Source organism: Pseudorca crassidens, chromosome 17 (assembly GCF_039906515.1).
Source record: "Pseudorca crassidens isolate mPseCra1 chromosome 17, mPseCra1.hap1, whole genome shotgun sequence".
Taxonomy (NCBI): Eukaryota; Metazoa; Chordata; class Mammalia; order Artiodactyla; family Delphinidae; genus Pseudorca; species Pseudorca crassidens.
This window is the reverse complement of record NC_090312.1, coordinates 75,467,055-75,490,160: the sequence shown is the minus strand read 5'-3', so window position 1 is coordinate 75,490,160 and position 23,106 is coordinate 75,467,055. Positions and strand designations below refer to the sequence as shown.

The 23,106-nt window shown below is 35.6% G+C and overlaps 1 long non-coding RNA gene across 3 annotated transcripts in view; it reads right to left on the bottom strand.

The window, feature by feature from the left end:
• The window catches only part of LOC137209856 (uncharacterized), a 395,103-nt gene that overhangs the window by 98,090 nt on the left and 273,907 nt on the right, over positions 1-23,106 (bottom strand). For all 3 annotated transcript variants that reach the window (XR_010936138.1, XR_010936139.1, XR_010936140.1), the window contains one exon: positions 1,338-1,490. This is a non-coding gene — a long non-coding RNA (uncharacterized lncRNA). The remainder of the gene's footprint in view (positions 1-1,337; positions 1,491-23,106) is intronic.

Sequence of the window (23,106 nt, the reverse complement as noted above, 5' to 3'; positions counted from 1 at the left end):
ATAAGTCTGAGTGATGCCTGCACTGAGAAAATGCTAAGTGAGAGTTATTCCTTGGGAAATCACACGATGTAAAGTTAAAAGTTTAGAATATACAGACTTAATGTAACTAAAGTGTCATCTCTCTACCTTTAAATAAGCAGTATTTTCTTTGCTAATTACTTCTTAAATGTTTACTTTGTAAAATGAAGAGGATGCTCATCACAGTAATGTTTCTTCTGACAATTGTGTGGCACTTTTTATATAAGCCTCTCAAGCTTTCACGGTTCCTGCAGAAAGGAAAGCATTAATTTTACATGCAGGTAAGGTAATTCCAAATTCCTATTCCTGTTGTTAACAATATTTACTCTTATGTAATGACCAGAGTGTGCCAGAAACACAAATGACCTGTTGGTGGTGGTAGAATAAGTAAACATGTGGAAGCTTCCTAGAAAAAAGCAATCTGTAAGGGGAAAAAAAAAAGAAAAATGTTGGTGGGCTCCTGGCCTTTGAAATCCACCTAAGGCGATGGTAGTGAAGTCACCGTACCTGAAGCCCACAGCCCTAGCCGGTGGAGGGAAGCAATGTGTTTAAATAGGATGTGCTTGTATTAACAGGAGGTTCTATTCTCGGCCTTGAGATAAAGGGAGATCTCGTGGGAAGAGATGAGACCCCTCTGCACCCCAGGTCCCTGCCTGCCCGAGCTCCCTGCCACCCATCTCTCCCTCGGATCTTCCTGTCCCCTCCCAGCCCGCAGACACCAATATTGTTTCTTCCCGCAGGCTCTGCTGCAAAAATGTCAGACATCACATCGCAGCTCACATGCAGAGCTCAGATTGCTAAACGGAGCCAGGGGATGGAGGGGGTGATGGAAAAGAGGGACCGCGATCCTAAGCTCCTTCTCCGCGGAGGAGCTGTCCACAGCCTGGGCTCAGGATGGATGTGCTGGTGCTGCCGAGATGCAGTTTCTGGGAACCGCCCCACATCCCTACCTAGGGAAGCCGGCTTCTCTGTGCAGAAGGACATGAGGGCGTCCTGACCCGCCTCCTACATCGCCCACTTTCTAGGGGTGATTCACTCAGAATCTATCAACGTGAACGTTAAAAGCTAACCACTATTATGGTCTTTTATGGCAAAATTTTTCCCCCACTGTAACATGTATGCTCTGCCTATAAACCATTTACAGTTTTTAATGCATGCAGGACTTTTTTTTTTTGAAATAACACACACTAAATAAACTTATTTGCCACCTAGAGTGGTATATGTGCATATCTATGAATACAGTCTAAACATATCATAATATGTATTGTATCTGCTATATTTTACAACATATATTCATATGTATCATAACGTATACTTACATGTATACTATTATGGTCCATTCTTTATGTAAACACATTAGGCTTCAGAATTAGCTTAGTCACTGAACAAGTGTTCCATCTTCGATACTTTTAAGTCATGGGGTGGGGGCAGCTTCAGTCACCAAATGTGTAAGAAGAATCAAAGCCAGCCACCTATAATAATAACAAAAATATATGAACCAATGTGAATTTCACAGTGGGAACCATACCTCATAGAATAAAGATGATGGCTTGGTACTTCAGAGTCCCTCTGTTGGCATGAGCACCATGCTATCGACCTTAGGATTCCCCAGGGATGATAAAACCTAAGGCTGATGTATTGCACCACTTAGATGAGGGCAAGACATTTAAACCGTGAATCAGGTGACAATGTAGTATTCACCTATTCAGAGAACTGGAGAGGTAAAGCAAACTGTAGGCAGTGGGAAAGACGAAGAGAGGGAATCTTGGGTAATTTCCCTCTAGAGGTGAAATATTTTCAGACAGTTGTTCAGATTACAAAATGAAAGTTGTTTAGAACCAAGCCCTTAAATTTGAGTAGCACTACGAAAAGTGACCCTGAATGGTAATGAAAAAGAAAACACCTTATCATCTCCTGAATGTATTTTCACAGTGATCAAAAGAATTATCTTGCTTAAATAACTTTTTTTTAAATTGGGCCTTTATCATAGTTATAAGAGAATGAAACCAGAAAGCACTGATGTATGCAATCAACAAACAGTGGACTGTGTACATCACAGAAATCCAGAGACTTAGTAAAACAGTTTCACAGTCAATTTTCTTGGAGGACCATTGCTCTCTTGTCTATCAATTTAAAGACACCAAGGTAAAGAAATAACCCAAAATCGTACGTGCTATTTAAACACAGATTGAAGATGTTGATAGCATCATTTTTTTGCAAATAAGATTTGTGCATTAATTTGTAAAATATGATTTTATAAGCATATAATGATAGTTAATGCATTTTATTCAACACTTGTCAAAATATTAACCAATAACATCTATTGTTTAGTTTGCAAATGCTTAATAATAGAATTGTCATTGCTACAATGGACCTGAATATCACAATTAAATAAGTTGGCTACCTGGTGCAATTGATACTGGCATATTGTGGTAGTCTATAGGCTACTTCATCACTGAAAAACATTCAACTTAAAAAATTTAACAGAGACTGAGTTTCCTCAGTTGTTTTAAAATAGTTGCAAAGATAATAAGTTACCATCTTGTAAAAACTTAGAAAGTTCTGGTAAAAAGTTAGAAATGTTCCTAATAACTTAATTTGACATAATTATGAACTGTCATTAGTCTCAATAGAAATTCAGAAACTATTACCAGAGATTTTCTTATTTAAAGTTTACAAATAACAAATTTATGACATATTTTACTTTTTAAAAAATAAAAAAATGATAAAAATGTTTATCATCTTATTTTGCTGAATTCTGCCTAAGGTCATCAATATTATTGTATTATGATATCCAAATAGTAGCAGTGGATTTCTCTCCACTGTCTCTGTGCTATTATATTGCTTCCAACTCTATTCTGAACTACTACATTTCTCAAATTAAAGTTTTTAAAAATGTTAGGATATGAGGCTACTTTACCATTAATTATACTTTTACCATTTACAGAATTCTTTTAATTTAGGGATATACGGTATTGGGTGTCATCACTTATATACGTTATTTTCCCCTGTCAGACAGAGATGTTTGATTGCTAGGCTGGACATAAAGCAGAAGATCTGTTCGGTATATGGTTTAGGATTTTTGCTCCTTTGGTTTTATAATAAAAAAACAAGTATAGGGCTTCCCTGGTGGCGCAGTGGTTGAGAGTCCGCCTGCCGATGCAGGGGACACGGGTTCGTGCCCCCGTCCGGGAAGATCCCACATGCCGCGGAAGGGCTGGGCCCGTGAGCCATGGCTGCTGAGTCTGTGCGTCCGGAGCCTATGCTCCGCAATGGGAGAGGCCACGACAGTGAGAGGCCCGCGTACCAAAAAAAAAAAAAAAAAAAAAAAACAAGTATAGTCATCCCATCTATCAAAAAAAATGTGAAAGCACAAATATTTCTGAAACTATTCAGAGAAATCATCACACAGTCCCATTCATAGCTCTTAGAAAATAAAAATATGGCTTTAAAGTTGTTGAGTTCTTCCCTTAATTTAAAAACTGATGTTTTAATATAGATCTTGATGACCCGATGCTGTTATCTCTACGTGGTACAATTATTTGACCTTCAGCATTATTCATAAACCTCAAATGTAGCCCTATGTCTTAAGCATGACTTTGAAGTCTGGGACTAGATTCAATGTTTACAAGGATTCTCTCTGCATGAATTGGGTCCTGTTGTTACAATACCATGTCCTAAAACCAAAGAAAAATGTCATCATGTATCAACACGTATATGATTCACCCTAGTTCTTAAGGATGAAAGGATAATTTGACTCAGCATTTTAGGAACTGTTAAAATATAGTTATAATTTAATTGAATTTTTCTAGGTTGACTTTTTGCAAGTATCTAATGTAATGTTTCTTTGGAAAACTTAAGACCCTTCCTAAAAATCCAAGAGGCCAATTTGGTCATTTCAACCATGCAAATAGAAGATAGATTTTCCTGTCTCTAATTTCCAGCAATTCCAAGGGTTCCACTGAATAGTGAGATAATGCAAATGGACCGAAGCTCCAAGCCAGGCTTCTGCAGAGAAAATCTGAGTCCTGCAAGTTCGATTAAGCTAGTTAATTTTCAGTCCAACAAGCTAATTTCCAGACAGACTCTTCTGATGTTTTCCCTCTGTTTGTAATTTGCATCATTAAATAGCTCGGTGTTTCAAAGCAGCCCCAGTACTAAGGTCACAGGGCTTTGTGCTAAATAGCAACCACCTCGATTTTTTTTTTTTTTTTTAAAGGAAGGAACAGAAAGCAGCTGATCTTGCTGTAGCATGATTTTCTTTTTTTTCTTAGTGGGAAGAGGTTGAAGTGTCTTGTGGATCATAGAAATTTCGCTTTGGTTCGGGGAACAGCTCTCCTCAGTGCCTTTGTGTTCCAGAAAGCAGCCCAGGATCACAGGTGGCCTTGATTATCAGGATTTTTTTTTTAAATAGTGTCCCCCTCCCTTTCGTGGAACAGCAGGACATCTCCCTGACATGAATATCTCATTTTTAGTGGCACAAAATTCAAAAATCTTAAAGAGCTATCCAAAACCTAAATTAAAAAAATAAATCTACCCTTGAATTTCAAAGGGTAAAATTGGTTAAGAAACATTACTGGTGCTACAGAAGGGTTATACGGGCAGATGTGTAGAGTTATGGTTTCTCATGGCCAATTTTCCCTAGAAGGTTTTCAAAGGACTGCTTCTAAAATAACACACCAAATACAGAGAAAAGCAGGAAAATACCTCTTCACCCTTACCTGTACCTCTCCAGAATAAAATCATTTCACTTTGTCTCTCTGGTCACAGGAGTGTGTACTTTGGCTCACTGGCACCCCGGGGCACTGTTTCTACCCTACGTGCTGACATGGGTGCTAGTATTAAAAAATCTTCAATCATATAACTCCAAGCCATTCATATTAATGTGCCTGAGTGAAATTACCCTTTCTATTCTGCAGGGGGAAGAAAGACCATAAAACGCTCTCTGCATCCATCAGGGCAACCCCACTGGCACAGATGGGAATTTTGCTCTGAAGTGACAGCAGTGCTTTCCTGAAACATGACCTACTGATTGCAGAGAGTTTCTTTGGAAACCCCATGTTTTGTCATTGACCCCTCTCTACCATATCACACACTCCTGAGCCATCCTAGAGCAATGTTCCCGGGAAGTTACAGATGGCTCAGAAGAAAAACAGTCATCTCTAACAAAGAAATGCAATAGATGTTTGTCGCAGGGAAAGGCCTAATTCAATCGGCAGTATCTCCGGGTTTCTATTTTGACTTGAGTTGTTTTCAGCACATTCCCTCTGCATTACCAAAAGTTAGAAAGTGTATTTTAAGAAATGCCACCATTTTTGATATTGACTGAGAATGACGCGCTCAGGGATTTATTTCCCTGAAAATATAGCCCAGAGAATTTAGAAACACACAATGTAGAAGAATTCAACATGTTGTAGGTACCACAAAAACGTAGCAAAGCTTTTGCCAGTAATGAGACCTGAATGTTGTGAGGTATATACACGAAAATGTCTGTCTATGTTCTTTCATTGACACTAGTTTTTATTGTGACAGGTAAACTTGGGGATTATAAAACATTCCACTGTTAAAAGGAATACTTTCTTTTTTTTTTTTTTTTAACGTATAGTTCACGGATGCCAGTCTCTTTCAAGAGTAATACTGTTCCCTACTCTCTGGTCCCTCAGCCATTGGCTTCTGGATTAAGTGTTACACTTACCCCTTTGTATCATACTATCCCTCTGTAGAGTGTGATCAGCTCATGGGAAGGGACTGGTTCATGGACAGCACTAACACAACACCTGGCACATTTGCTGAACAAATCATACATGGCATTAAAATATATTTTATTTTTCTTTTCAGAACTGTGTCATAGTATCTCATGACAACGTTTCAGTTATTTTGAAATTCCTTAATTTGATGGGAGAAAGGGAGGAAATGTCCTTCCAACAAAGACAAAGTGTTAACAAAATCCATCAGCAAAGTCTGAAGAAGCAACAGAAGCCAAGTACTCACCTATCAGCAGTGTATACAAATTTTGGGTGCAAACAGACCTATGGTTATTTAAATGGATGGATTCTCACATGAATTTACTATCCATCCTACTCTAGGGATGTTAGGAAAATGGGAACAGATTTAGTTATCTATCTTTACTTGCCTACTGAGATCCCATGGAAAAAATATGAAAATACTTCAATAAGTGATGCAAGAAAGTTTCTCTGAGTACGTTCCAATGCGTGCAAACATGACATATTTGATTAGTATTATATTCCATCTTTTAGAAGACACCCCAGATTTGAGATATGATAATTACCTTTTAACAACTTACAGCTGCTGACTTCTTAGGTAACCAACCATAACTGTTAACGGTTCTCGGTGCACACAGCAATGCAAGTCACACAATAACAAAACCAGAACTGGAAACTTACTGTTTTCATACTTCTCCATGGAACCAGGCTAACGAGCGGTACACCTATGTCATGAGTTCATGTGGCTCAAAGCAAAACAAGCTTGAACAGCTGCTTAAACAGATCTCGAAAGGACTTGTGATAGGTGACAGATGTGTTGTAAGGAGGTTTTGCTTCTCCGTTGCACTTAGGTTGAAGAGAATCACCAGGCTTTTAATTTTGCTCAAGAAAACTAGTTAGTCTTCAAAACGCAGTTTTGTGGCCCCTACTCTGTCTGGTGGCACAGAATTTTCAAAGCAGCACAATGTTGTAAAAAAATGCCCTTTTAATCAGATTACCCTTGGCGAATGTCCCAAACCCAGGCTGAAGTGCAGTGCTTGTGGTTTTCTCAACAGCTTACACTAAGCCTGCACCATGGAAATAATCTACTTTTAAAACCCAGGAAACAAATCGACTGCACTAAGGACATAAGTCGCTGTCATTAGGGAGTGATTAGGCTAAACATTTTTATACACTCCACCAGCCCACTTCCAGATTCTGTATCTCTGGCCGATAAGAAAAACGGTACTTCAGGTTAGTGTTCAGAATGACCATGAAGAAAAGTTAATAAATCCAAATGAATAGAACAGCAAGAAGAAGAGTTAAAAGATCAGTTTCAACTTTAAACTGTTAATACCTAAATCAGGATCTTCCGAACCGAAAATGGAGCGTTGGGTCATGTATTGCACACGCAAAATATTTTTCTTTTCAGCGTAGAACATTTTCAAGACTCAACACAACACATGTCCCTCATTTATTTTAGGCCAACATGTTTCCTATTGCACACTTTATATAGGAAATTCTGTGGGGATTAAGAAAATACCATTTTTAGAATTTATTGTCAGACGATTCATCTTTTTATGTATTTATTTTTAACAGGGAGGGTTAGGTTGGGGGATTTAGTGACCCATCCTGATGTTATACTGTGGAATATATTCAGAAGTTACAGCAGGGTCCTAAATACATCCACTCCTCTCTTCCCATAAGTCCTCCTTCCACACACACGTACCCCAGTGAAGTGCTCTGGAAATAGAAGAGTTAGGATCCTACGTTATATTTGGTGTCATTCTACCCGTTAACATGTTTATACTCACTAATGAAATTCTTAGCATTGAGTTTCTTGGTTTTAAAGTCACTTTTGAGGTTGTTTTCCTCTTTCTTGTGCTTTTAGTTTGTTTTTGAGAAAGATAAGTGAAAAATATTCTGCCAAAAACAAGTAGAAAACATAGATTTCTTTAAGGAAAGAAGCTGAATATATGTTCTCAGCCAGTGGATATGGGAGGTTTATTTTTTCCCCCACGAGATTGAAAGGGATTGGATTTAAGAACGGGCTATTCTACTGGTCCAAAGCTCTTGCTTGAACAATGTTTGAGTCCTACTTTGGACATTCTGCTGATAGTTTCATTTCTAATTTATGAAACATTTCATTAATCCTCAATCTGTCAGCTCTTTCTTGATAACAATAGAGGCTGACAGACAAAAGATTAAAATTTATTAAATACTCTACACTTTAGAAGTGTTTGAAATGCTCTGTTCATTTTTGTCCCCATTTCACCTAATTTTAAACAGACTATGCTCTTCCTAATTTCCTCGGAAAGCAAGCAGACAGCACAGCAAAGCAACGTTTAAATACCAAAATATATAACACTGAATCCAAACATACACCAAAAGATCAAAATGCAGCTACTCTTGAGCAGAATTGCTGGCATTCACATTAGAAGCGTCTCCCATCCCAAGTATTTCAAGCATATATTTTTTGTATGTTCTTCTTCTTCATCCTCTCAGTGCTTCACCCCCCAACCTTTTCCAATCTCATAAATAATTCATGAACTGATAAATATGCAATTTCAAAAAGTGCAGACAAGGCAGCACTGCATTAAAAAAAAAAGAAAGAAAGAAAGAAAGAAAAGAAAAAGAAAAAGAGCTTGTGCTTTTTACACACAAGTCCTGTGCTGCACTTTATGGATGACAAATTTCCTAGTATTCAAACCCTGTATTGTATACATGATAGGAGTGTGACTATGTTTCTGGTCAGATACCTTGCTAGATACATTATAAACTATTTGAAGAAGGCTGTAATACATAACATATACACATTTAAAGAAATTAAGTGAGCAGTGTTTTAGAGCCTGGCATTTTACAGTGGAATTTTTGAATAAATAGTTTAATTGTTCACGCTATCAAGTAAGGAGGGCAAGGATGTGCAAGACTTGCACAGAGGATAATTCTCTACTGATAACACCACAGAGATCTCGAGCTCTAAGGTTTCTGCTAAGCGAGAGTCGTTTCTTTGATATCGTAAGAATATTCTTCAGAGGCCAGTTTAACCAGATCAACAGTAAACCGTTCTGCCTGGGCTTTCAAACAGGTAAAACTACCCATCTGAGAGCCAGGATATAGAGCAGAGCTGAGAACCTCCATTCTGTGGGCTAATTGCGTGATTTTCAGCCTGAAACAAAATGGAGGCGAGACCTTTTTAAGGCAGCTCAGGGCTGATGTATCAGAGGGAAATGTATGAAGGGGGTAAAAACGTCCCTTAAAGAATATTAGTTATCCAATCAGATAAATAGCAAAGGTAAGGTAATCAATACAGATGACACTGTACTTATATACTGCGAATAGAGATACTAGATAGGAATACTCACTGAAAGAGAGAGATTCTAGTATAGCAACAGTTAAGTTTTTGAAAAAGAAACCTGATTTCCGCCTGAAATGTAACCTTTCAAATGAACACTTAAATTGGAAAACACCATGGGTAAGAAATAGACCACAGCATTTAATTTGGACTGGCTAGTTGGAAGCCTATATTTACTGTACTATAATTTCAAATTTAATTAAGTCACACTGCTGACGCCAGTAGCATCAACACAGTAAAGATGATTAATTGCATGCGTAAATGAAATATAAATAGCCCTAAAAGTAACATTAATGCAGAAACTTGCATACAGAAATGGTATGATAAATTTAAGGATAAGCGCCTACCTGCGTCTTTGAAACACATGCCAGAATGGCGATGAGGGCCCTGCATTTGAATGGAATCACTGTACCAAAAATATAACCTTTTACGGATCATTATTTTTCTAAGACATGTGTCCAACCTCCCCTTTTCCTCTCCTCGCACACCTCGACCCCCAACATGATTTGTTATCTTCCAGAAGACTCTTCACACTATTTGCATTGTCATCTTATGGACTGGCTACCGGTACACAAACGTGAGCTGACACACAGCAATGGTGGGACTGGGCTGTCACAACAAGGCAGCTGGACTGTTATATATTCCACTTTGCTCTCATTGTACTTCCATTCACAGCAGCAGTGGGACAAAGGGCCTGACAGAGCTAACCACGGATTGTCACCTTGATTTGTCCAGTCTAGCAGATATGCAGAAATGAATTATATTCTCCTGCTTTATGAACGCAACCCAGAAGCAAATAAGCTTGCAAACAGCATCTTCCAAACCACATTATCTAAGAAACATCAAGCATCTTCATAGATACTACACGCTGCCTTGCTCAGTAGGTGAGGAAAAGCAGAAAGAACCACCCGATTAGTGAAGACACTAAAAGGCTTTCCTCCAATAATATATTCCTGACATTAGAGCCTCAACTCTCTCTGATTGAGAGATACGTAATTTGTATTCTGCTTAGCTTTATTTTTGATGAATGCTATCACAATGCTTCAAACGCAAACTTGAATCATATTTTTCAAAAAAATGTGCTATGTGAGACCTAGTTAATAAAGCTGTTGTTCTTTTAAGAAAAACTGTGTTAAATTGAAATACTTTTCTTAAAAATGATAAAATGGATGACTACTCCATGTCTGTTATAATACACTCTTTGCTAAACTCAGAGCCAGTCTTATTAAAATTTTGTCGAAGCTCTAAGCCTGAGACAACTATTTTGGGTGCAAAATATTTGTCTGCTAATGAGAAAATTTACCGGAAGGTTTTTTTTTTTTTTTTTTTAAATGCCAGTCATTTAATTTACTACTTTATTGACAAGGTGTTTGTGTGTGTTTGAGATCTAGGCAGTTTTAATAGCCACACATGGATAAATGAAACAGACAGGGTCTGGTCATTTCTTTATGAAAGGATGCCTTCAAAATTGGAGAAAAGGGGAAAACTGTTTTTCTTACCAGCTTTTTGAGATAAGGATGGTAAAAGAATATTTCTCCATGAAGCAAGGAAAAAAAAATTGTTGACCTTTTAATAAAAATGATGTAGATAAAGATTATTTCACACACACATATACGTGCCCTTACAAATTCTTTCCATTTCTGTACACAAAGCAGTGTGCTTGCTGATCCCCACAAAGACAACTTTTTGTAAAACCAGAGCTTCTTGTTTAAGAACTCTTTGGGCTACATAATGTAACGTAAAGTTTGTTTATTATTATTTCTTAATGCTACCCACCTTGATGGAACATGCAGAGTGCTTGGCTCTGAAGAAAAGCCTTGAGAAGCATTTCATTTTTTGTTTTTCCTTTTTTTAAAAAAAAATTTAAGAGACAGGGCTAATCTGAAGATGCAGCATTTAAAAACCAAAATATCGCGTTTTGTATCTGAGCATATATTTAAAATATCCACAGTAAAAATATGTTCCATTCAAAAGACCTATTAATTTTGAATTTTAAATTGCACTATCCTATTGTCCTCTGCTTATACATATGGATTCTGTTCACAAGGCGACACTTGGTACCTAGTGTTTTAAATGGTGACTAGCACGAACCAACATGATACACGAACCAACGTGATACACGTAGTAGACAGTATGCATGAAAAGAACACAAAACCCGGCCCCATACAGAAATGCAAATGATACTTGATCAAAAGGCTGCACGTTCTTAAGTGAAGGATTCAGTCAAAATAAAACCTTCACTTTAGGAGAAGGCAGAAGAAATTCCTGCACGCTTTGTTTCCAATTGATTTAGGAAAAATCTAAATGTATCAAAAAGTACTGTTGATTATTGTCCAAGGAAAAATTGCACAAATGTGTCTTTCCTCGGAATTCTCTGCAGCCAGCCATCAGAGCTCTGCGGCCGTGCACCTGACTGCAGCAGAATCAGGCTTGATGGTTACGGTGGGTGACAGAAAGGGGCCACTGCAAGTGCTATTATGCAGTTTGCACGGGGAGATTTCAGCACATTTCAGCTTTGTCTAGTTATGCTAGGTAGTTGTGTGTGTGTGTGTTTTCCTTTTCTTTTACTAATAGTTATGCATGGCTTCCAATACTGAAATCCAACTTGGACTCTGTGACCACCATTACAGCACCCTGTGTTTAAGATTTAGCATTATTTGACAGATTTTCAAGTTGCTTTGGCATTTCAATCTGCTTTAGAGTTGTAAATAAAATTCACACATTCATGCCTTTGTGCCTGTGGTCCTCTTTGAAAAAGATGTAATTCCACTTTATCCCTTTATTTTAATTGTAAGCTCTGAGAACATTTTACAAAATATGAAGGTTTTCTCCTAATTTATAGTAGAAATACATGCTCAGCGTAAGGCTTTTGTGAAAATTATCGATATTTAGGACTAAGTGGATTCCTCAAAGCTTGTCTTTTGTGTTTTGAAAATATAACATGTACATTTTTCTTTAAAATTGAGTGTGTCTTATTACACATGATTCTGAAATTTGGAGTTATTTGCAATTATTTTATAACAAGTAAAATTAGATCTCTGCATAAAAGGTGGAGGAACATTCTACAGACATCAAAGAGGAGAAAAAAAATGCCAAGATTGAAATTTTAAAGGGTTAAGATAAACACATACAACCAGTTATTATTTTTTTTTAAAACAGTAATTACGCTTAAGAAAAAAAATGTTTTAAAGCATTTCACAGAGGACACAAATAAAATATTTGGAAAACTAAGATTTTGTCCCAGAAAATCTTAATTGGTCATCTTCTCTCCCCATTGCATTCTCACCCCACACCAGAATGTTCTTTTGAAACATAGGTTAAAAGGGATGATGGGGCCTCACATCACTGTTCCACATTGCCCTAAACTTTCATTACATTTAAGAGAAAGGCAAGCCACACAACTCTGTTCCCTGATATATTGTTGAGTGGGCCGTCTAAGGTTCTATTTTCCACGTAGGGTCAAGACTGCTGACATGGGATTAATCAGCTACTCCTCCTAAACCATGAATCAGAACAATTGCTTTCAGTTTCATATGGTACAACTGCCTGGAAATAGAAGAGTTGGAAAGTGAGAGAACATACCAGGAATGTAGAAAAGAAAATGTTAATGGATAGTTGTAACTCCAACTTGGCTCCTTGTGATTTGGTACAGTAATCAAATTAAAAGGATGAAGTATGTGTTCAACCAAGTGATTTTGGAACATCTTTCCCACCTTTTGTCTTTTCCCTTCGAGATCTAGTTCTTACCTCAATTGTGACATTTTATAAAAACTTCCCCCTCGACTCTCTTTTGGTAGGCACCATTTATGTTCAAGTCCACATTTAAACATGTCTGCTGACCCAGGGTTAAATTCAAGGAAGCCTGTGCAAAATGCGTGCCGCTCTTCTGCATACATATTGCAAAGCCAACACTGTATTTAACCTCTCTGTGAATGTTTGCATTACAGAATTGGAAAATACTAGGTGCAAATGTCTGTGTAAAGGGAAACTGAAATCCTTCACTATTAGAGAGGAGTGTGACAAGCTTATTTTCATACAAGGACACACTTACATTTAAATGGCCTTCCTCCTAAATGAGATTGCTTCTTTTACTAAAAATGATACGTAAATGGATACTTAATGATCACGTTTGGAAAAAATAACCGTCTTTTGCCTTATACATGATATTCAGAGAAAACCAAGAATTATTTTTCTTGGGGATAAAATATCACATGCAAAAGCTTTTTCTATTTGTTAGCATTAGAATTGGATTTTCTCAGGAAAGCAAGTGTTAAGACTGTGTAATATAATATACAACCAGGCTACATGGGCAAAAGTGATTAAGAATTGTGCCATAAAAATGAACTAATATTTTATTAGAGAATAGAAAAACATAGGGAATTTTTCAAAATAAAAATTTATTCTCAATTATTAAATTTAATATTATTCAATAGCAATATTTGTTAAATTTTGAGATAGAGTTCCCTAGAAAATAGTCCTGCCATGATTAAAAAAGTGAATAGATGTTTTTATGTTGACAGATTTTTTAAAGTTAAAAGAATTTGTTATTCAAAATGTTAGGAAAAAATTATATATAAATATAATAATGTGCAAATAGTCATTTATAAATGTAATTATTTCCTGTGTACCCTGAGATCTACTTTTACATAACTGATTGAAGACAAAAACTTATTCTGATGTTTTGTGATGCTACCACAAGGGTTCATAGCATAAAATATAACACAAAGAATATTCAAATTGGTAGTAAATACTGCAAAAATTATGTCTAAGAACCAAATGCATTCACCATAGACTCGAATTGTATTTTATCTTAGCCACATACATAGTACATATGGCAATTAGAGGTATGTAATTATTAAAACATACTGCAGAATTAATGCATTAAATGAAATGGAATTATTCCAAACGAAATGTATGTAACATTAAAATTATATATTTTTATTTTAACATGCAATAGTAAATACTCATTTTATACCAAAAAAATTCTATAGTTATTTTAAATGCAATATTTAGTCTATCTATATTAAAGAAGATAGAATGACATAAGAAAGACGTGAAAGTATCTGTAACCTTGTCATAGGATTTCTTCTTCTCCAAAAGAATTTTCCTATAACTCTAAGACATTACTTGGAAACAAGTGTATAGCTGTCATCATCACCTCTTTAAGGTTAGAAGAGTATTCAAAGTATTTTTGTAAATATAAATATTTATTCAATTAAATAGTATGGGGATTGAAATTAAAGCTATATTATCTCTTCAGTGAAAAATACTTTTGTTTGACAGAAAAAAGTACAAAATGATGTGAACATAAATTAGCCCTGCATAAGTAATTACAAGAAGCACTGTTTTTGGAAATAGCTGACTTATTTTTATCTAAATGGCATAAAAGATTAATGCATTTGATAATTGATGAAATATTTGATTATAAAAATAATTGGTTATAGTGTAATTCAAAATGACTGTTTAACAGAACTCTGACAGTGATTTATAAGATGTTTGATAAAATTACTGCCAAGTTTTCAAATTGTACAACGTGGTCTAAATAATTGGTAAAAGGCTATTTAGAATGATTTTAATCTTTCTTCATGTTTTTATTAATATTTGTAATAAAAGTAAAAACATGATAAAAGTATTTCCAAAGAACTCCATAAATGGACCTAGGTTCTCTGTTCTCTCTCTCTCTCTCTCTCTCTCTCTATATATATATATATATATATATTTTTTTTTTTAACATTTCCAGGATTCATTCTAATTTGGAGCATTTAATGCTGTTCTTTTTATTTCAAAAGAAAATCCATAGTATCAATATTATTGCCCTAATATTTGAAGGAAAGCATCATATGAAGTGATTTATATAACAAATGGTATTCTGATCCTTTTTTTGAGAATGAGAATATTCTGCTTATCCAAAATCAAACAAAACGTGCTATACATATTTTTAAATGATTTGATACAGTTGGTCAGAGATGAAAACACATGCCATGAATCTCAGAGTAAAATCAGGGTAACCAGGTACAAATAAAGATGAACAGGTTTAAGGCTTCGTATTATACCTGAGTACAATTTCTGCCAGACAAAGTCAAACTGCTGCAGAAATACAGAAGTGCTCACAAAGGGTGTGGTGTCGGAGAGGCAGCAGGAGAGAAGGGAAAAGGGGGCCTTGATAACCTTTAGGAAGGCAACCAATTCATTGATGTGACTCCTACCTTCCTGCACAGAATGATCTGCACTGAGAAAGGCTGGATATCTAGAGCAAAGCCACACTCAGCCTCTAGACCCTTCCTACCTTGTCCTCAATTACAGATGACCTTTAGGCAAAGAAGGAAAAAGAAATAATTCTTTACCATTCAATGGAACAAAATTAGTATTTGCAAATTGTTGTGTATACATGCACAACTGGACTGCAGACCATTTTTACTTGCTGTTTCTTTACTTACATTTTGTCTGCTTTCTGCATACAATTTGGGAAAAGAATTTTTAATTATCACGTATACCTTTAGACAATATAATCAATACTTAATATGCTTTACAAATTCTGTTTTAATCTACATAAAAGAATCAAGAAGCATGTGTGAAAATGATTTATAAAGCAGATATTTTTCCTGTAAATAATTTAATTGGTGTAAAACCTTGATTTCTTCTAACGAAAATAATATCAAAAGGGTTGCTAATCACAGTAAATCCAAAATATTATTATCTCTACTTGGGAAAAAAATCCCTTAAACTATTTGTTTAGCAAATAGATGCATGATACCTTGCAATTAGAAAACTGTACAATATAATTAGAAGAAGAGAGAACTCTGCTGGCCAACTAAGAATCTTTTAAATATGTATCTAAAAAGGACTTTAGTATTATTAAAATCACCTTTAGCTTTATGTACAATTTTTTATTTGTAGCACAAATAAAAAAGCTTTTTAGTTAAATGCTACTCTAAAAATCCATATGAAAGAATCAGAACTATCACCTGAGAATAAGTGTATTGTCAAACAGGAAGAATTTTTAAATATCAGCACACTACATATAGGTAGTATTTGGTCAATACAATTCCTCTTATAATTTGGAATTTACTCTCAGAGACTCTAAATCACATAAATTATCTAGTCTGTACTAAAATCATTGTTTGAATCTGTTAAGAAAAAAATTTTAAAGGTTTTATATCTTTAAAAATCATTTATGTCTTTCTTGCCTTATACCAGAGAGGTAACACTTTAAAAGTTTTCACAGAATCCCTTTTGTTCAAAGAAAAACATCTTTGTAATTATTTTTTCCATTTTTTAACCCACTGTGTTAAATCTGAAAAAAATAGAAAAAAAACGTGTAATAAGAAAACACGTCATCTACGATCCTAACAACCATAGGCAACTACTGGAAATATTTTGGAATATTTCCTTCCAGTCTTTTTTTTTTCTAGGATTTTGCTTTTTATATAAATTTAATATAATAAATTTTACCTAACTTAGTATCCTATGCTTTTATTCCAAAGTATGTTATTAGAATTTTCCCACATCATTGCAAGCCCTTTATAAAAAAAATTGTAAAGATTCTATGATAGTCAATCATATGAAAATGTTAGGTAAATCACTTTTAAGGGAATAAGGAAGGACAGTTGTTATTTGAACAATGTTATGGTAGATACTTTTGTGAAGATAATAATTACCCCGGGTTCTTTTTTTTTCTTCCTCTTACTTTTACAGTTTAGAATTTTGTCAGTTATTTAAGACAAAGGGGAAAAATTAAAAACACTGAGTTATAGTGAAAATGTTTATCAGATAAATAGCTCAGCTTAAACAACACATCTTGCCAAAAAGCTTGCAAAGCGCTCCTCAATTGGGGGCATGTGAGAAGGCCTGTAATAAGACGAGCTGAGATTTGCTGGAGCCAAAGCTTACAGAAAGAAGAATCTGCAGGTTTAAAAGGTAATGCTATAATCTTACATTTATTCGGAGCAAACCACAGATGTGCAGTGTGACCATTTGCAAATGTCATTTAAAAAGGATACATAGCTATGAATTCCATATTCGTTTCAGATAACCTTGTTGTTTTGTATGCTGAGATGATATTTGTGTGTGTGTGATGTATGTATATTCACCTTAAAATGTTGTAGAGAATCAGTCACAGGAACTGCTAAATGAAATAATGAAGAAAATGTGTAATCAGGTGTATAGACAATGTGTCCATTTTTAAATACTTACGAATGTTTCAGGTACATAAAGATCTTCTTTCCTTGCCCACTTTCTCACTATAAAAAATTCCCCGGAAGAAAGCAATGGCCCATTTGTATCAATATGGTTTCAGAGATATTTAGGAAACATCTTGCCAAAAAACCAACAAAATCCCATTTTTATTAGATTGTATTTATACATATGGGCAAATATTTTTTTCTCCTCTTTCACTGATCACTCTAATTGACTGAAATGACTTGATGCTAAAGATACGGTGGAATATCTTAAAATAAATGTAATGATCAATTTAACGATTTGATTGAATTTTTGTTTAATTGAACAGTTATTTTGCTTAATTGATCATCTTAGTTTGGGGGATGTATTGTCTGTGTGTGTGTGTGTGTGTGTGTGTGTGTGTGTGTGTGTTGAGAGAGGGATGATGGGTAGGAAAGCTTCATGCCTAAGGAGAAGTAGAAATGATCACAGATGCAGAAAGTATTTAAAATAACGCATGCAGGCATCTCTGAAGCCTTGATTACAAGTGTCAAATGTTTCTCACATGTTTCAACTATAAAATGATCCTGGCTCCATACTTCAGAAAGCCAAAATATATGGTATTTGCATGTTTAAGATCTAAGTGAGGTATTAATTGTGCTCTTTCTCATTGGAGTTTATTTTCAAAGCAAAGTGCACAGGATATATTTAGAAATATGGTTCGATATATCCATGCTTGCAAAGGGGAATTAGGTTGATTTAAATGATTTTATAAAAATGAATATGTCCTAAGATGTGCCCTCTCAGTTGTTTTGCTGGTTTATTTTAATATGAAAAAAGTAATCTAATCTCTGCTTGTTAAGAAGATTATGTAATGTATTAATTTATTTAAAATCAGGATACTCTTGATATCATGTGAGTTCCAGACATGCAAAGCAGAGAAAGAATTATCAACCCAAACACAAAGAAAGGGTTTAAGCTTGAGTATCTGTTTTATTGCAACCCTCATTTTGTAAAGTAACAAAAGTTATTCTTCAGTTAATGAAAAAAGTAACAGTTGCCATTTTTTTCCCAGCAAATCATCAAATTGAAGAATGAGGCGTACTAAATTTGAAGGAAAGTGAAAACTAAAGATGTTCCTTCCTGTTTTCTTTGGGGGTGTAAAGACAGACTGTCCTTTTCCAATTTATTTTGTACCAGGAAGTTAACCTTTTTTTGTGGATAATTTAATTACCTTCTATACCTCAGGGATTTAGAACATTTCGAGGAATGTCTCCACTTTCCTTGTCCCCTCCATATCTCACATAGGATGTGTGATAGAAATCTTTGAAACCCTAGTGTTTTCACATGAGGCTAATTCCTTGAAATGATAATCTTTGTCTTTCTAAGGGAAAGTATGTGTGAATTAAAAATTCATATCTTAGTCTAGTAAAATATATTCGACCCTCTTAAAACACTCAGTATATACTTGTTTTCACTTAGTTACTTCCTTCTAAGATACTACAATCAGTTCCACTGGCAGATCCCATTCAAGCACCATATAATCGTTTCCTAATTTGGGCACCAAAATTATATAAAACATAGAGGCCCGAGTATAAAGCAATAAAAGCAATCTAACAGAAAAACCTCAAACTTACATTTTCAAATAAGTCTTTTAATTTAGAGGCATCACATCAGGAGCCTGTATTTATTGCATTTGTGTGGTCATTCTTCTCTTTAAAATTACATTCTTGGTGGGCATCCTGCTTGTAAGTCTGCAGTGAGGTCAAAGTATTGTGTATTGAGAGGATTTGTAATATCATTCAGTGCCAATACTGGTGGACAGATAGGTGATCTAGCTTGTTTTAGGTCATGAAGCAGAAGAAGAAAAGAAAGATTTTAAGAGGCTGGGTGATAGAATCAGTGACCAGTCTTCTTGTGTGAGTCATGAACGTATTCAGAAGATAGTTCTAAAAGATGAGTTTCAAAACAAGTTAGGAACAAAGACAGTAGAATGTATGGCTCCAGGATGGCTCATTTAAAGGACAATACTCATTTGGTTATGTGCATATTAATTTGCTACTTTTAAATGTATCTACTCATTACTTTACCGCAACACTTTGTATGACTTTCACTGCATTTATATCTTGAAAGAGAAAAAAATGATGAGCAGAGAAGTTAGAAACTGGAGTGACAGTATATTCTGTAGCTTGGGTTCCAGCCAGTTAACTATTTTCTCCCAGGACTGCCATTTGTAAAGAGTGAGCTTTTGCACTTCGTCCCACCTCACTGGTTTTTGCGTACAGAGTTCTTTATTTGGTCATTTCTTCCATTAGTCACACAAGAGAGTCAGTCTTATTACCTAGGCATCACAGTTTTAGACCCCGAAAATGGTATTACCCAGTTTGGAATGTTTGGTTTATGGATTAGACTTGCTTTGAATGAATTATCATTCTTCCTCAAACCAAAATAATCCTCAGAGAAAAAAGGTTCTCAGTCTTTGATGGTAGTCTATAATTTGAAGAACATTTCACAGGTTGTGAAAAATAATTCCAAAATTCGCTTTTAGTAATATTTTGATCAATGCCAACTCACTGGTTTTAGATGACTTTTTGAAGGGGATAGAGCCCGGAGTGTCCAGTTCCTGATGTGTGTGTCTAAAACATTTTCACAACATTTTATTTTCAAACACCTATTTATTGCAGAACATACAGTTATGAAATTTTAAATGTAATAACTGTAAATCATATGATTGCTTTGTCTCTATGAATAATCCCTTATTTAGGGCTTAAATTCAATTCAGAATAAAAACTAGATTAAAGGACATACTAAAACTAACTTTAATTGTAAAGTAAAATCATTCTAGATGTAATCTTTTATTACCTTTTGCCCCTCCCCCCATTCCAGGAAAATGGGTTGTTAAAAATATCATTTCTTGTTGGGCTCAATTGTTATTTTTGACCATAAAAGTTTAGAATACGAAAGAACTAATGTATTTCACGAAGCCCTGTGGGAGACGAGTAAAAAAAAGGCACCTCAAACTTAGAAATATTAGGTTTATCTACATATAATTATGAACATTTTATCTACTGACTTAAATTAGTTAAATGTCCATGTATATAGGACGCTGTCTGTCCAGGGAGCCAACAAATCCATTGAGTATTCCCCTGGGCCAATTTCTTTTGCGTAAGTTTGGATATTTTGAAAGGTAAATATGTGGAACATTTTAATCCTTTTTAATTTCCTCTTGCTTTATTTTACTTAGATGGAGAAATCTACAAATTACATTGGAAGAAAATTGCTGTGAAAATTCTTGTGTTAATCCATTATTCTACCTCCTAACCATTAAGGCTTAAAAGCCAACTTCAAGAACCACTTCTACTATGTGCGGGGCTCCAGAATTTTCTGCACATCCTGGCAAAGCTTCCCTCCTATCTATCACCCCACACACACACCCTGCCCACCCCACCACTTCAGATTTCCTATAACACCAAACATTATCAGGCAAAGTTCTAAAAACTTTGGGTAGGTTATTTTCAGAGCGAGAAGAATTTAGTCTAATTCCATATTCTGTATGTGAGGTAACCAAGACCCAGATGTGGAAGAGGTGATTTGCTCAAGGTCACTTAGTTGGTATCTTTAAAGTGTGAAGAACTTTTCCAAACAGTATCTCTTCGGACACATCACCCTACTCCGTGGATAGTGGAAAGAGAAATATAATCTCTCTCTTCTTTTGCGTGTATCTCTTTGTATTTAGCTGATCCAATGCTGTTTACTATCTAAAGAGATTTGGAACTCATTTTGGCTTTTTTTTCCCCCTGATCAGGCAAAGATACATTTTTCTCAAGGGAATAAGAAAGAAGTCAAGACTAAAATAGGTCAAGCTTTGAAACCACCAAACTGGAGCTGATTCGAAACTTTTCCAAAGCAGTCAGTGCCCCCTCACTACCAGTGGTGATGGTAGCCAGGAGCAACTTGTCTCAGGAGCCCCCACCAGCACTGCGGCAATGCGGGCGGGGGCTGGGGGGCTGTGACGGGGCAGCGGCTGCCTGCGCAGTAAATCCTTTAAGGAGACCACAGGGCTTTTCAGGATGTTCATTGCGTGCTTCCTTATTTGGAATTCTGCTTATGCTGCTAACATTAGCATAGATTTTCCTTAATGAATGCTTTCCAGCTGAAAGATGGTGAAAGATATACTATGTGAATCTTTTTAATATTAGTTCATTAAATTAAAACAGTTCTGACTTGCAATGAGGCCTTTTCCTTTTGATGTTGTGCTCGGGTTTGCAGATAATGTCCATGACAATACATGTGTGTCCTACAAAGATGATTTTTTTAATCAAAGTCATTTAGTGTTAGCATTCTTGTATAATAATTTGAGAGCTTTTCTGTCAGGTAACACAAAAGTTATGAAATAAAACCGTGGCTATTCTATAATGTGGATCCAGGCAGTTAGTTGAAATCATTTCTTTCCCTAAAACTCGTTCACCAGCTGCCAAAAATATATATACTTTGCTTCTTACCAGCATTAAGTTAAGCTATTTCCCCCACTTGCTTGTAAATTATGGTTGGGGGGAGACTTTCTCAAAATCCCCCTATGCAAAACCAAAGGGAAAACATCACCACATTCTTGATGATTGTATTTACTAAATCACTCCCAAATTAGACGCTTTAGAAACCACATGCTACACAAATAGCAAATATTCAATTCATGCATTGCCTGAAGGCTTTGGACTGCATTACCCTGAATATCCATCACAGAAACAATAGCATAAAATGATTCTGCAAGGTTAGAGAAATCAAACCCACTCAGCCACTTGTCACAAGGAATATTTGGATAACCAAAGCTTGATGCAAATATTTGTTACTAGCCATTATGACAAGCTGGGGACATTCCATGATCTTATTAGTATCTAGTCATTCACAGTTTTCTTCTTCTGTATCAAAACATGCACACAGATAATAGGAATAAATTGTTTATTTCCCATGTTACTAGGCAATTATAAATATTTCAGCAAAAGGGTTATATGGTGCCAAGGTTAGAATCTAATAGAATAATTCAAGATGCAAATGCCATCGTCTAGTAAACTAATGCCAGTGTTCCCAAATAGTCCTCATTTGATTGGCTTCTAGAGAAAAGACTTAGAATAACGTATGCAGTAGCTTTTAGAAAGCTACCAGCCTATCACATCACTTCCGTGGCATCTCTTTCATTTGTTCTTCCCTGGATAGTATTCATAGGCAATCGTGTTATATACTGCCCACAGCTATTAACAGCTGAGAACTACTTATTTCAATTCTAGAATATTTTAAACACAAAATTTAAAGAGTTACCAAGCTACCGGTTTATCTCACCACTTCTCTTATGTAAGAATTTTAGGAAACTCTGCCTAATTTAGCATGGTAGGCAACTTTTGCTTCTATTGTTTTTCATAATTTCTGGAATGCTTTGCAATAGCAAATATGTAAGGATTTATTAACAGGTTAGATAGTCTCTGAAAAATAAAAATATTGTTACAGAATCATGGAAATAGAAGGGGCTTGAGGACTTACTGAAGCCAACCAGCTCACTCTGCAGGTCAAAGACAACGTGCTGGTGAAATAAAACAAAGTAGATCTTTGGCAGTCGATCCAAGACCAGCACCAAGGCCACATGATACAGTGGTTGATGCAGTGGTTTTTATACCATATTACTTTTTTGCCTTTTTCTTTCCAGAACTAGTGTTTGTGTGTTTGTTTATTTGTTTGCTTTTTCAGGAAGGGTGAATAAGGAGAGGCTATTTAAGTGACTACCTACCCCCTTTCACATTCAGCTGTGTCACTCATAATCCCCTATCCCTATGGAAACACTCAGCTCTTCTATGCCCCACAATCATTGCCTTTATCCTCTACCCT